This window comes from Lycium ferocissimum, chromosome 6 (assembly GCF_029784015.1).
Source record: "Lycium ferocissimum isolate CSIRO_LF1 chromosome 6, AGI_CSIRO_Lferr_CH_V1, whole genome shotgun sequence".
In the NCBI taxonomy this organism is placed as follows: Eukaryota; Viridiplantae; Streptophyta; class Magnoliopsida; order Solanales; family Solanaceae; genus Lycium; species Lycium ferocissimum.
Window position 1 is genome coordinate 50,419,402 of NC_081347.1, and position 16,760 is coordinate 50,436,161.

At 36.5% G+C, this 16,760-nt stretch overlaps 1 long non-coding RNA gene and 1 other non-coding gene across 2 annotated transcripts; one reads left to right on the plus strand and one right to left on the minus strand.

Annotated features, from left to right (window-relative positions):
• Nucleotides 1-3,712: 3,712 nt before the first annotated feature.
• Nucleotides 3,713-3,818, plus strand: LOC132061715 (small nucleolar RNA R71). Its single transcript, XR_009416135.1, has one exon. It is a non-coding gene; the product is annotated as a small nucleolar RNA R71 (small nucleolar RNA).
• A 1,234-nt stretch (nt 3,819-5,052) lies between these two features.
• LOC132059768 (uncharacterized) lies at nt 5,053-14,673 on the minus strand. Its single transcript, XR_009415726.1, has 2 exons — nt 10,014-14,673; nt 5,053-5,581 (listed from the first exon to the last, which is right to left on the minus strand). It is a non-coding gene; the product is annotated as an uncharacterized LOC132059768 (long non-coding RNA).
• Between the last annotated feature and the right edge of the window lie 2,087 nt (nt 14,674-16,760).

Below are 16,760 nucleotides of genomic sequence, written 5' to 3' on the forward strand. Positions count from 1 at the left end.
AAACAACAATCCAAATTTGGCACAAAACAGTCCACAAATTCCCCTAAAACAGCCCCCTTTACACGCTTCAATGCCATTCCTACAACTTCATGATTTTCACTCTCTCTCCTTTATCCATACTACAACACCTTCAATCCAATTCCAATACATTGTACAAGAAGACCAAACATAATTCCATTCAAATCTACAACACATGGCTCATGTAAACTTTAAGAAAACAGCCCAATTCTAACATGCACATCATAAACCAATTTCTACAAATCTTAGTTCAATCACATATGGTGGTATACATTTATTATTCAACAATACAAGCAAAATGGAACCAACCATTGCTTCACCAAGCTCACGGCTGCCACCCAAGTTCAACCACAACAACAATCCAACAACAACATGCATGAATTACACATTTATATCATCATACAACACAAGAACAATAACCATTCTTACCTTTCAATCTTGTTCTTCACCTTGGTCTAAATCTTCAACTCTCTTGAATGCTACACCTCCTAGTCTCTTCCCAACATCTACCACACGTCCTTATACACTTGAGGAGGATTTAATTTTCTTGGAAAATTAATTTTTTTGGATCAAAATGGGCAGCTCATTCTCGGCCAGCCATGGCCGAGACCTTCCCTTTCTATCTCTTAAATTTTCTATCTTTGCAAGTGATGAAATGAACTTCTAATTGAAATATGAATCATCAATACTCTTTATATAGGCAGTCCATAATGTGGACATGTGTCCCACTCAAATTGTTAGCCAATAAAAGTTGGCCAAATCACAAGTGGGACCCACACGGCCACTTAAGCCTACTAATGATACAATTAGGCTCTTAATCTCACTTAGTCATCTAATCTTGGTCAATTAATCCTTATTTTCCAATAATGTTCTTATACCAAACGAAATTCATAGGCTATTTGATGCCTCGAAACGAAATCGGGATATGAAAACCCTTACCGGGAACCCTAAAACCACTTTGTCTTTAACTTGTCGCACTTAGCTTACTAATGTCCCGGTGTAAAGATACGGGGCATAACACCCAAAGGGGGCGCGATCGCGCTGAAGGAATTTTAAGAAGGTCCAGGCAGAACTTGGACCACTATTTAAAGGGGGTTACCCCTTATTTTCCTCAACAAACACCTCAAATATTCTCCAAAAATCTGGAGAATTCTCCCCAAACCCCCCAAGCCAAATTTTAAGCCTAAACCAGCTATAATTTCAAAATCCCGATCCAGACGGTGTATAATTGCGATTACAAAATTATGTATTGAGGCATTATGGCTTAAGCTCAAGGTGGAGGAGTGAATATATAGCATTATTATCGAGATAAAGGTATGAAGAAGGAGTTATTAAATTGTTGTAAATTAATTCTGTTGGTGGAAATATGGGACAAACACCATATGGGCTATTCTATGGAATAATTTGATATGGGAAATGACGTTATTGATGTTGGTATTTTTATTTTTATGTTGGTTGTTGAATTGAGAATTCGGGCTAAGCATATAAACATGGGAGATGCTGCTCGATTTTCGGCAGAATATAGAATAGTTTGATTTGAAACTTGGAATAAGTGTGCGATAAAGAGGCTAACATTACTATAAATCCGCTTAAATATAGACTTGCGAGCTCGGATGAATAAGCGTGGCTAATAGGAGGTTGAACAGGTATGTTAAGGCTCGTCCCTCTCTTTCAAAGGCATGATTCCTATGTTATGATTCCATAAATGTTTCCATAACTGCCTTGTTTTCATAAGCTCGAAGTTCATGACTCTTAAAGCCTCTTATGATGTTAAGTGGAATGTGTTCCATGATGATTGTGACGATGATGATGATTCTCTTCTTTTGAAACTCCGAAGCTATGATTTGAGGGCATTATGAGATTATTGAGGCATTCCATAAATCCCTTAACCGTACTTATTATTGATGGTCTCACCTCATGTTACTTGTTCCTTCGAGGTGAGATATAGCGATGATAACGATTCTATTTCCAGTGCTACCTAAGTCCATGATTCTCGAGACTCTCGTGACATCGTCGATTTCATCTTGCGATGGTTGATCCTTCAAGGATTGATATGATGATAATGGTAATGCTAATAATGATGTTGATTTATATATATATATATATATATATATATATATGTGTGTGTGTGTGTGTGTGTGTGTGTGTGTGTGTGCTCGCGTTGCATCCCACTGATCAGCTGTGGATAAAATCGAGTCGTGAAAGGGCCGAGTAAGATAACATCGAGTCCCGAAAGGGCTGAGTAAGATAACATCGAGTCCCAAAAGGGCCGAGTAAGATAACACCGAGTCCCGAAAGGGCCGGGTAAGATAGCACCGAACCTATATGGCTAGGTAAGATAACACCATGTAAGATGCTATATATATGTATGTATATATATATATATATATATATATATATATATATATATATATATTACCGCGCCTTAATGGCCAGTCGAGATATTATATATGGATATGTATGGAAAAGCCTTTTTTTTTTAAAAAAAAAAAAAGCTAAGCATGCATGACATTCGCCTTAAAAGGGCATTCAAAGGCACAGGCTGATCCCTTTTATGTTACTTATCCTCATACGTTCATTATATTATTTTCCATGTTTGGTATCTCTTAATATGTTACTATTCATGCCTTACATACTCGGTACATTGTTCGTACTGATGTCCCTTCTTGTGGACGCTGCGTTCATTCCCACAGGTGTAGATAGACGAGATAAGGATCTTTCATAGTAGCCTGCCTTGTGTACCAGTTCTAATTGGTGAGCTCCATTTCTTCCTGGAGCACTGCCGAGTATATATATATATATATATGTATGTATGATTTTGTTTAGGGTATGTCGGGGGCCCTGTCCCGACTAGTATACAAACCATGCTCATAGAGGCTTTGCAAGAAAATAGTTCCGTGAAAACTTAGTCATAGTGTGACGATAGTAATATTGGCATCACGGGTCCAATGTACATATACTTATGCATGATATTATGTTTGTATTTACCCTCTCGATCCTATTGTTTCCATTTGAGATACGAAGGATGTAAGTTATAAGTTAGTTCGCTCAGTTTTCGTAAGGTGTCGGGTGCCAATCACGCCCTACCAAGGGTGAGGTGTGATAAATATAAGGGTTGGAACTTCTGTTTCCGAAGTTACCATTGTTGTTGTATCTACCTTGATTCGCTCCACCATAGTTGTTATTGTAGTTCCCTTAGTTGTTGTTGTATGCACCTTGCCCTTGTTGAGGTCTCCAGTTTCTCTGAATTGGCCTAAGAATATCCCCTTTTTCTATACAATCTGCATATTTAATTTTCTCAACTGGCGGAGGGGGACCCTCTTGATATGGACCCACTTGGACTTGGTACATTCCAAGTGGCGTGCCTGAGATATCTTAAAAAACGTTCACCTTCTTTGATTCCCTCTCATCAAGCCTCTTTGTCAATAAAGAGAGACTAGTGGCCAATATTGCCAACGTCTGTTGCGTCTCCTGGCTATCCTTCACAATATTTTGGATCAATGGTGTCCCAAGTGATAACCAATCAGAATTACTCAAATGCCATGCTTGACTGTGTGTAGTCAATCGATCAAGTATATCAGTAATATTAGCATAGGACTTATTCATGAAATACCCGCTAGCAGCATTATTGGCTATTGCTTTGGTCATAGGATCCAACCCTCTGTAGAACATCTGCTTCAGAATCTGATATGGGAAACCATGGTTTGGACTCCTATCCAAATATTCTTTGTACCTCTCCCAAGCTTCAAAAAGTTGTTCCCCATTGTGTTGTTTGAAGTCGTAAATCTGATCACGAATTTCAGCTCTGCTACTCGGGGGATACCACTTCCTGAGAAACACTTTGACCATCTCTTCCCATGTAGCGATAGAGTTTCGGGGCAGCTTTGTGAACCATTTTCTCGCTTCTCAGGCTAACGAATATTTGAAGAGTTTCAGCCGAACCGCTTCTTGAGTCACACCCCGTTGTATATGCTAAGAGCATACATCCAAAAAATTTGTTATATGTTGGTGAGGGTCATCATCGACTGCATTCCGAAAGTATCCCTCTTGTTTGAGCATATGATAGAGGGAATTATCAAACTTGATAGTAGTAGCAGTCACCTCGGATGAATTATTGCAGATGCAAAGTCTTCCTCTGCTTCTGACTTATCAGCAAAAACATTGTCGACTGGAAGTTCGGTGTTAGCCATGATCACCTGGTTTACAACGTAGCAAACAAGGTTTGTGGGAATGTGACAAAGATTTTAAGAAGATTAAACATTATTTAGTAATTTCAAAACCGTATTCCCCGGCAACGGCGCCAAAATTTGATATGCTCAATTACACCTTTTAATAGGGTAAAGCGGACGATGCCAAATATAGTAATCCAACAAAGTTGGGGTCGAATCTCACAGAGAATATAGTGTGAAAAGTTTACTAAATAAGTATTATACTAATCCTGCGGTCCTGATGTATCCCAGAAAAAGGATTTTATAGGAGTTTTGGTTTGTGGACTACTTTAAAGTGACTAAAATTTTAAAGTTGTAACTATATGGGTAAAAAGAACAAAGGTTGTGTCTGCGTCAGATAAAGTGTATGATCATGGGTATTGATCTTAATATAATTCTAATGGATCGTTTATATGGATGCACTTAACCTCTATGTTAATCTAGACTATTTCCCATTATGAAAAGTTTATTTCTTTCTATGCTTTTTCCAAAGATAAGAAAGTATGCATGAAGAACGGTTAATTATACCAAGTAAATTCCTCTTATTCCTAAGTGAATTTATTAAACAAGGTTTAAAGCCTTGAGTTCTTGTTATTGATCTTACCGAACCCTAGTTATTTTCCCAAATAAGCTAAAGTTTATGGCGTTAGCTAATGTTTACAACCACTAACTATATGATGAAAGTGAAGAACAAATAAACCCTAACAATCCATTATGCGTATATCAATCACAATCCCCAATCACAAAACACCCATCCTTGGGTTCACAACCTTAGTAAAGGTATTTAGCTACTCATGGCAACAATAAAATAATAAAAGATTGAAGATTGCATAATTGAATTTTGTATTGAACTTACGAATAAAACTTGAAAGTAAACGAATGTAATTGTCTGGAAATCTTCAATTGTACTAAAAACCCAAAAGTAATTACTACAAGCCTAAGATTCCAGATGTCTGAAAAATAAAACCTAAACAGGTATTTATACAAGCTAAACTCGTAATAATTAATCCTAATCCAGTTCCAGGTTGGCTTGCAACTCAACAGACCGACGTTGCACATTGACGATACCGTCGAATGTCGACGATGCACTTCGATAATCTAATGACATTTTTCAGGCTGCAGAAACTCCACCGTCATTGTACATCAACAGAACGTCGATCGTATTGACGGTCCGTTGACCTACCTGTTGTTTTACATCAAAATATAGCAGTCTCTGATATTTCACTCAATGCTATTCGATGACCAACTTGACGAACCGTCGAGCATGTTAACGGTCCATTCAAATGCAATACAGTGCCTTGTCTTCAAAATTCCTTGTTTTTAATCAAGTTTCATGCAATTCCACTTCTAAATACCTGCACATACACAAAACACATCAAACTAACATAAACTTACTCGAAAACATGTAAAACTTAGAGTAAAAAAGCATCAAATGTGCTATAATTTCACGGCACATCAGGGATACCTAGGTAGTCCATCTGGGACCAGATTGCATTATTAGTAAAAACCAAAACTCAATTACTTTTATTCTGAACTACTTTTGATCTGATTCTGCTACGACAGGATACGTAGGCGCTCTTTGAGCTCGGTCGTACCAAATAAAAAACTTAAGAAATCCCTAGGAAGCCACAGAGATAAGACTTCGAGAAGAGCTTGGAATTGGCACAAGAGCTTACTGCACATACCTTAGGGTACCGATATGTTGAGAAAGTCGTTAGATAAGGTGAAGTTGATTCAAGAAAAGCTCCTGGCGACTCAGAGTAGGTAAAAGGTGTATGCGGATTGAAAGGTTCGTGATTTGGAGTTTATGGTTTGTGATCAGGTTCTATTGAAGGTTTCACCCATGAGGGTGTGATGAGATTCAAGAATAAGGGCAAGCTAAGCCTGAGGTTCATTAGCCCATTTGAGATTCTTCAACTTCTTGGGTAAGTAGCTTATAAGTTAACGTTACCTCCGATTTTGTAGGGTGTTCATCCGGTGTTTCATGTGTCCATACAGAATAAATACCATTTGAACTGGTCTTATATATCATCCATTGGGACTCCATCCTATTTGATTAGAATCTGTCATTTGTGGAGGAGCCCGTAGCCATCTTGGATAGGGAGGTTCAAAAGTTGAGGTCAAAGGAGATAACTTCGGTGAAGGTACAATGGAAACACCGTCCCGTTGAGGAGGATACTTGGGAGACCGAGGATTATATACATAGTAGATATCCCCATCTCTTTATTGAGTCAGGTACCCTTTCTTCATTTCGTTTCTTCTCTGTTCGATGATGAACGGTTGTATAATTAGTATCTGATGTAACTATCATTTGGTAGTTTCAGGATTTTTGACCCTTTTCCCCCTATTGACCCTTTCCCTAGCTCCGTTAGAGTAGCTTTGACCTGCGGGGGTGGGTGGTATGATTCCCGAGAGAGAGTTGTGTTGAAAATTGAGAATTATAGAGCCTTTAAGTTGAATAAGTGAAAATTAGTTGACCAAAAGTTGACTTTTGAGCATACAAACCTTTTTGGGAATTTTGTAGTTCCATTAGGTCCGGAGAGTCAAATATAACTTCGTAGGGTGGTTGGTTCGGTTCCCAAGGCGCTCGGGAGAGTTTTGGTCACTTGGTTGGAAACTTCTAAGGGTATAAGTAAACTCGTAGCGTGCTTTTACGTTGAAATACATATTTGTTTTGTATCCGAGAGGTCTCGTATAGATGTCAGAATTTGGGTTTGACTTGTTGAAAAACCAAATTTTTGCTGGGCTTTGATGTCCCACTTCTGCTGGTGTTTGTTCGCTTTTACGGGCTCGCCTACACAGGACATGGCCTGCAAACGTGAGAGGCTGAGGTGTTAAGTTACTCCCGGATGCAAGAGCCTCTTTGCGGAGGCGAGTCTGCATTTGTAGACAAGGTGTCCGTAGATGCGCACATCACTAAACAGAAATGCTTTTAATTCAAAACTCCAAAACCATTCTTCCCATTCACCAAAATCTTAACCCTGTGAGTGTTGTGGACAAATTTGGAGAGCTTGTGCTGATTTCATCTCTGGGTAACTTCCTTTATGCTTCCTTGTAATTTATTTATGGCTTAGGTTGGAATCCATGATAGCTTTCATCTTTTAAGCTGGGGAAGATAGGTTAAAACCCTAAAGTGTTTTATGATTCTTTTTCAATTCTAATGAGTTTTGTGGGAAGGTCTATTGATTTCCAAGCTTGTAATCATTAGGGAATTTAGTTACTAAGTCTCTCCTTAATCTTAGGGTGTTGAATATGGAAAATTGGGGGTTTTCTCTAAATTTGGGGGTTTTCATTAATGATGAAATTAATGCTAATTGGGGACTAGTTGGTGTTGATGATTAGTATTTGGATTTCTTGAACATAGGGATGACATTTTTCAACTTGAAATTTCTCATTTTACCCTTAGGGGCACGAAGTCACTTTTTAGGGTTATTATTGGGTTTTTCTGAAAGCATAGTAATATGTGTATCTTTAGATATGTAAGCTAACGTAGATCAAATATTTGTTAAACTTTGAGCGTTCGGAGGTAATCCGAAAGGGAAAGGCCCAAGTTTAAGAAGTTTGTGGCTCGTGTTCTGCTTTGAGGTAGGTTATGGCTTACCTTTATTAGACTTTGACTAGCGAATCACATGTGTTATGTAGTTATTGACGGGTAAAGCATAATAGGCCTTTGGGCATGGTTGTGGTGTTAAATCCCCTAGCTTGGTATGATTTTGATTATGTGGGTTTGTCGTCGTACTTTATACGATTATTGACATGTGTTGTACTTGACTACGTGGTTGTGGTTATGTCAGTTGTGCTAGTTCTATTTGTTGTGATTGGTATTGAGTATCTGATATGTTCCCATGATAGTCTTGATAACCCGTGCAGAATTGTCATTGTGGTGCTTATGAATTCCGTATCATATTAACTGGCATTGATTACATGTGATTCCTCATTTCTTGCATTCATACATTCATACAGGATGAAAGAGTTATGGAAACGGATTTGAAATTGAAAGAAAGAGAAAGAGGAAAGTAATATTACTATTGTTATAGTCCAAGGTTTGTACGGAACGTATAGTGGCAGAGTCACCATCCGAGGTCCGTTCCGGAGTGGCGAGTACATGGACGTCATGGGCCCCCTATGGGTCATGGCTATTGAAGCGAAAAGTGCTTATAGCATGTATGTACAGTTTCCAGATATTTATCATTGCATTGCATGGAATTGCATCTCATCTGCATTGAACTTCTTATTATAGCATCACATACTGTCTCATCGGATTCTTGTTAGTGTTGTACTTGTGTTGTTGTATGTGGTTGAGGGATTTCTTAGAAACTTGGCAGACTTGTGGGTTGGAAGCTTAAACCTAGGCTATGACTGGAGAATTTTGGGACATACTGTGCCTGTTGATTGTTGTTGACTATCCTATCTGTTCTACTTGTTGATTTCTATATTTCATATGTGTTAACTAATTTTAGTCGGTCTATGATGCTTACCAGTACAAGTGTTGCACTGATACTACTCTTGCTGCACTTTTTCTGAGTGCAAAGTTTAGGACAGGATTGTCAGCAAGACCCCGAGTCTAGCCCGAGGCTTCTTGCTTGAGATCTGAGGGTGAGCCACCTGCCAGCCAGTAGCTCTGGATCTTATCTTGTTATTGTCTATTATTCTATCCTTAGACAGTCTTTCCTTATGTTCAGACTATTGTTATGTTCATAGACTTGTTTTGGTTAGTTGTTCTTGTACTAGTGACTTCAAGTCCTTGGAAAGATATAATTGATTGAGTATTCTGCATTTTGTGATTTATGTATGTTAAAGACTTATTAATGTTGGTGCTTATTGTTATGGTTCACTTTTACGTGGGTGCATAAAAACTACTAAGAAGTTGCAGACTCTATTTGGATTTTTGTATTTTTAGAGTTGCTACCTAATTTTATAAAGGAAATTAGGAAAACCATGTAAAAAGGGTTTATTCAAACAAAAGAAAAATCCTTTTAAAAACAAGAGTTCGAGATAAGGGTTCTAGTGATCTCCTAGGGAAGGTTTTAAGCACCCTTGTATTAAGGATCCGTAGAATACGGTTGACCTTCGAGCTTCATTATGTGATAAATTGTTATTATTTGCTAAAGTATTTTCTTTATTGCAAAACTCTCATGCTAATATCATAAAGTTCATTTTTTGGCAAAAATCCTTTAAGGAAAAGAGTTGGTTTCTTTTTCAGAGAATGTTTATAAGGGATTTAAATTCACTTCATTTCCGGACCAAAACACACTAAAGATTTCTCTTAAGTAGAGTTCCAACTACTTTGATCCATTGTCATGATTTAATCCTTATAAGTTGTATACATATATACAGAGGAAAATAAATGGAATATATCTCCTTAGTAAAAAATGTATGGGTTTTATATAAGTATGGATAAGAGATAGGGTTTTATTTATTTATAGTCCATTTCAGCTCATTCAATCGACCATATTCTAAAACAAAAGTCATCTTATGTCTCTAACAAGGGCCTAAGTGTATTTCCTTTGTTTATTTTCCTTAAGGTTTGGGCTTTTGTCCAAAAATGTGTTTAACATAACCTTAATTCCAAACAAGTTTTTAAAGAAGTCCATTCACACTTGTATTTTCTAAAAATCCATTTTTTATTTTGAAAATTCATTTGAAATATTTTCCTAATTTCTATGTGAATTTCCTCACTTCTAACCATTGGCTTCCAATAATCTCAAGCATTTGTTTACATACATAAAATACATATACAAATACAACTAAAAATGGAAAGAGGAAAGTTTAGGCTGGTGGGCCTACCTAAGCCCAGTAGTCACCTTTTTCACCTATGGTTGGGCCTTCAATCAATTTTATATCTCAGACTCGATAGAAGGGAAGTGTTGGGCCCTCGGCCTAACAGTGGTTCAACAGAAATGCCTGAATGGCCCAAATGGATTCCCATGCAAAACAAAGGAGGGGGGAGAAGGGGAAATGCGGTTAGAAAGTACCTAGGCTTAGTAAATAAACCAACAAGAGCTTAAAACAGAAGTACAAACATGTATACGTATTTGTATACCAAGTAAATTCACTACACTTAGCAAATAAACAAGCGAAAATTGGAGAGCCCAAAACAGAAAAGAAATTTGAGGAAAACAAAAATCGGCCAAAGATGATAATTATAAAGAAACAAAAGCCCAAGATAAATAATGTGCAGATGGCCATGAAGGAGAGGCCCAATTCAGCAAATAAAGGAAATCAAATACAAGAGAAAGGCCCAAATTACTATCATAGCACCATACTTAAGTCAAATCGTGATGATATCCTATCAATATACCATATCATATATACTAAAAATATTTGCAGACTGTATATACCTCGTATATCCTTTGTATATCCCACAGCGGTAGCACAAAAATAGGAAAAGAAGAAGCAAAGCAAAAGAATGCCACCTCAAGTCTATATCAAGTATAATGAATATGCACATGATATGATATACTTGACACCTATTTGACCCATACACTCATGGAAAGGGATTTAAGAATACTCTCAATACAGCAAATGATACATAACAATAGCCCCATACATGTGGCTCACTTTTAACATGATTTTTCAATATCCAGTAGCATTCATAAATTTCTTACTTAAAGCCTCAAAACCCAACAGTGTTCACACTATACTAATGATGAATGCAGTAAAGGAATACTTCTCTTAAAACTCATATGAGCATGGTTCCATATAGCCTATACAACAGGGAAGACACAAGAGATAAATAGCAAAAAGGGTGGGGAGAATGCCATTTAATTAGTCAAGACACAACATCTTTATCAACATTGAAACTTACTTTCATACATAAGGATCGAAGTTATCAGCATAAGCACATAGCATGGTATATTACTCCACCTATTTACTGACTGTCATACTCAGAGTCTAAAAGAAAGGAAATGCTCATGAGAAAAGCACAAACATACCAAGGATGGGTATAAGAGATAGGCTTCATATAGTAAAGATGTGCACACACCTTAATTGAGCATTTAGTATATGAGCACACAGAGGAGGCATTAAGAATTAAAATCTATATTGAATAGCGCAATAGCCCAGCACAATACAAGAAACATACTATCAGATCTTTTCCTTTTTATTTAAGTGATTAAGTGACCTTTTGTAATATCCAGATCAGCAAGCACAAAATGCATATAGAGAATACCAAGAAGGACATGGAAACAAGCAGGTATAATTCTTATTTTCCACTCAATAAATTAGTTTTTATATAGGGTCCTTTTCTCTCTTCAACTGATATGTTGGAGGGTTCCATGAGGCATGATTCAATATGGAGAAACCCCAGCAGCCTAGGATTAGTAGTACTGAGCTGAGTTTGATAAACTCAAAGCCTTTCCTTGCTTCTCCCTAGCCCTTGGTAAGACGCATCCTTGCCTTGTCATTCCCAAGTGACTACCTCTTAAACCTTCTCTTACGATGTTCAAATATTCATTTACTTCAACCCTACATAAACTTTATCAAATCAACTTAGCATGCTCAGATATAGTCTTATTTCATATTACATTCTTACTATTTCAGACCACCAGCCTCATTTAAAATACTTGGCACTTTGCACCCCTAATGTATACTTTTTGTTTTTATTTGCACCCTATCCTCTTATTCTTTACAATTTGCTCCCTAATGTATTCATCCTTCTGCGAAATCATAGAACAACTCAATCTTAAATGGGTAAAACAGGAAGAGTATATTTTTACTTATATCAATTTATCTTTTTCAAAATTATTCAGTAGTTATGAGTGTTTTTAATATCGGTACACTTTTCCTCGACAACTTAGATGTTGATGTGTGATTATAAATTTGATATATTCTTGAATGATTCTACGCTTTAATCTTGCTCAGATAGAGTAATCTATTCATTTATGCGTTTCTATTCTTGGCGTCTGGTGAGTTTTCATATACCTTCTTGTGACAGGTAGAGTTACATCGACACCATTTGACTTGGCACAAAAGAAGACTTTTGAAATGTGTGATTCAAAATAAGCCTTATATAAATTTGTGGCGGTAAATCATCTCATAAAGTTAAATAGTTTCGAAATAAAGAAATGTGACATTCTTTTTGGGATAGACCAAAAAAGAAATGGTGCCACATAAATTGGGACAGAGGAAGTAATTTGCAATGGTAAATAATACGGTAGATTATGGTCACTGTAGTTTTAGTGTTGAGCACTATATATCTTTTTTTCCTAATCAATATAAATTTCTCATCAACTACTTTTCTATTCTTGTTTTTCTGTTTTGATATCGTTTTCCTTTAAAAATAGTGAACTAACAGTGCTTAAGAAGGCATCAACATGCTTTGTCTAGAAAATCTGAATACTGTGACTAATCTTCTTGTACATAAGCAAATCGTTTATTCTTGAAATTCTATTTCCAAGATCCGAGTTCAAACTTTGAGTATACGTGTTGCTAATACTATTTGGAAATATAACAAAAAATTGAGTTGATGTCGTCAACAATGAGGGCAGCTTAATGTAATCGGCCTTCCAGACATAAATTTTTTCCTTTTATATTTCAAGACTTCCAAGTTTTTTGTTTCAGAGGATAGCTCTTCCTGAAGCTTATGGTAATAAAAACATTGTATCAAAGTTCTTATTATAGTTGTTCTTGTTGCACATTCGAAGCTAAATTTCTGATTCATTTAGTTTACTCAAAATACCATCTCAATCTATCCATAGAAGATTTGGAATCAAGCTTATAACATTGATGTCGTTAAAAATATATTATTCCTGTTTTAGCCCTTCAGTAATGAGTTGTTTTATGATTTTGCAAAAGGATGAATACATAAAGGAGCAACTTGTAAAAAATAAAAGGATAGGGTGTAAATCAAAAAAAGGTGTATACATTAGGGGTGCAAATTGCCAAGAACTCTAACATGACAGTGCAGTAACAGATACCAACTAGGCATGGAAAAACATATATATGCGTATTGAGATCTGACAAAGGTGTAAAATATTCCTCAGAACCAAACAGACTTGCAAACATGCAGTATGACTTAGACATCTAACTTTGAAGGATATGCAAAAGGGGTTAAGGGAAGAGGATGGTCAAGTTGCACAAAAATGATATTTAAGCAGGTGAAATAGACTTGTATATCCTTTATAAACATATATTCAGATAACAGCCTAAACAGAGTAGGTTACTAGTTAACAAGTTAAGATCGTGTCACTCATTTAAGTATTAATTCAAACAGGTTAGATTCTTATAAGATTTAATCATACAGACACTCAAAACAAGACATACATCAGTTAACATAAGCAAGAAACATATATGATCCAGGCAAAGGCACAACAGGGCATACAAATTGGCCTCTTATACTTAAATAAACAAAACAGGGATCCGGAGGCATGCATAGCTTATTTCATGCCACTGTCAACCCATATGTACACATTCAGGGACAGGGGGGAAGCTAAATGAGCATACGAACCATCTCATGATGAGCCACAAAAGCTAGGAAGTCTCTCACAACCAGGTCAAGGCCATATCAGGTCTAATTTATTTGAAGTGAGCATATGAGGAGTGTAAACTGGGCTAGACAAGTATTAAAGCATACAACTTAAGCTTATATTTGATAGGAAATCACCTAGAGCAGATACATGATAGGCATAAAAAAGTTAATCCACAACCACATAACTAAACATGAGTAAGTATGAAACCTAGGTCACAGTAAGGAGCCAGCAACAGGCGTAGCAAAAGAAGTAAGATCAAGTAAGCAAACAACAGACTTAGCTAAATAGGAAAATCCTGTTAACACAATATTGTTTTAGTAACAAATAAATGATGAAACTAGTTCCTTCTAACATTTTAAGCACATATAGGACTGTCAGGCTAATCATGATTAAGTAATATTCAGTATTGTTGAATCTATGTAAATTCTTAAACTAAAACATGCTTAATGACAAGTCAAACCTAGCAAAATTGATTTACTACTGGATTGAAACTAAACTGAACCACACAATCATCAACTAACACTTAATGTTATACATTAAACCAAAGAAAACAGACTACTAATGACTAATTACAGGCTAATCTAGCTACATATGAATGCATACAACCATGGAAAACACTAAACAACAACAAAATTAAACCTAAAGAAGGAAAGTTTACCTTTTGTACTGATAGGCGAGATCAAGAATGGAGTATTGGAAGCTTTCTTCTCCTCCACGCCTCACAGCCACAACCCATGCAATGAAATCACAAAGATCTCAGAAAATACGAATAAATATTTGAACTAAAAAGAGTATTGAGCAAATCAAACCCTACTTATGCCCGTGTAAGCAGTGTAAAACCAAAAAAAGGGTTCTACGTGAGAATGACAAGTATATCTGTTAATGTTTGTGTGCCAAATGGTAGAAATTGGGGTTCTTTATATTGAACTCCCAAATTCTAGGGCTTGAAGACTCAATCGATGTGGGACTAAGAGATTTGGGTTGGGGGGGGGGGGGCTCCATTTATCAGTCAACCAATCACAAACAAGTATTCAAAATCAATACAAGACAAGAATAATGAAAGAGATGCAGAAAAGCAAAGAGAGATGGGGGTAACCTTGCCCTTGAGGTTGTTCTATGGTGGTGTTTGGGAAGAGAGAGGGTAGAACATTAATTGTTCTACTCGAAGAACATTAATTTTTCTACCCGAAATGGTTGAGCAATCTCTAAGAAAATGCATAGTACACTGTTCTGATGCCAATTTTGGCAAAAACGCATATAGAGAGAGAGACTAATGTAGAGGCGACTTAGGGTTTCATGGAAACCCTTTGAGAGAAAATGACATAGGGTACATTCGGCGTGTGTTGTGTATATGTTTGTATACATATAGAGGTTTTGGGCCGGGTTTTGTTATATCCCGTATTTTGGTACATTGGGATAATCCGAGTTAGTCATGATAAGTTAAGGACAAGGTTGTAATTTCTTTCGATTGTGTTAAAAGTGCATAAGTTGCATATTCATCTTTTCATTGGCATGGAGTGTTAAGGGTAAATTTGGAATAAGGAAAATTTGGGGGTTAAAAGTGAATTATGGAAAGTACGTGTAACAACGAAGAAAAAGGGTGAATTACGACCTCGTAAGTCGTAATCGGGAAAGAGTATTTTGAAACACGAGAACATGGACATTATTAGTAGAATAAATGACAAATATCATGTATGGAGAGTTTCGGAATATTTCGAGATCGAGTAGAGTGAAGAAAATAAGTTCGACGAAAATTTAGGAAATGTCAAGCTAATTTTTAGCCAACTTTGGAGGCGCATATCTCATAGTATATGTGGAGTTTTAAGGTATTTTAAAAGCCTAAAATGAATTTCGTCGAGTCTAGTTTGTAATGCAACAAACGTTCATTGATAGGACATCGGAGTAGAGAATTATAAACGTTACAAACCGAATCGTCGACGCAAAACAGCATTCACATCGCTACGCATCGTAGCTGCGTTGAAACCGACTTTGACAATTTTTTAAAAAGGGACAGAAACCTCATTTTTTTCAGCCAAAAAGTTCCAAAAATTTCAGAAAATTCAAAGACAAAAAAGGGAGCAAATATGCCTCACAAAATGAGAATTTTGAGTGAAATTTCAAGTAACAAAGTACCAATCGAAGTCCGGGCAACGCATAGTCACGAATATAATTTCATTTGGAGTTAAAGGAGCATGGGAACAAGAAAATGTTGATGATTTTGCTACTTTCATTAAAGCAAGGTATGAATCTTCAAATCCCTCTCTTTATTAAGTGTGATTAAGGAATAAATGCAAGAATTGAGTTATAGTTTGTTGTGTTGATGTTGTTGGATTATGGATTGAGGGTTGAAGAGAAATTTGGATGGAAATACATATATTTATCTTGTAAGATGTTGAGAATGTTGTTATTGATGTTGTTAGTATAAATTTCACTTTACGGAAATAAAGTTATTAAATTAGTTGTATTCCAAGTTGGTTGGTTGGGAAATTTAGAAAACAGTGTGTGGGCTGTTTTATGGCATATGTTGGTGTTGGAAATAATGTTATTACTATTAGTTTTGTTGTTGATGTTGTTGGTTGTTGAATTGGAATTTCGGGCTAGGCACATAAACAGGGGAAATGCTGCCCGAATTTCGACAGAATTTAAAAGGACTTTCATTAAGTGTTTAAGACGAGCGTATGACGATGATCCTAACGATATTATGGATGGTTCTATATGTAGATTACGAGGCTACGAATAATTCTTAAGCGAATTGCAAGACAGGAAGTAGGTCGAAAGTCGAGAATTTGTCTTCCAGGTATGTAAAGCTTACCTCTTCTTTCTTTTGACATGTCCTAGACGTAAGTAAGCTATGATATGTTATGAAGCCTTGGGGGCAACTCTATTCCGAAGTTCCGAGCATGTTTATGATTCATATTTGCTTCTTGATGTTGGCATCCTTATATGGTCAAGCTATGGTTTATATGTCTTTTGTATGGTTGGATTTCAAAAGTTTCATAAAAGTTTTGTTTTTAAAAGAGTTCTGTAACTACGAACGGCCGTAACTTTCACATATGGTCTCGAA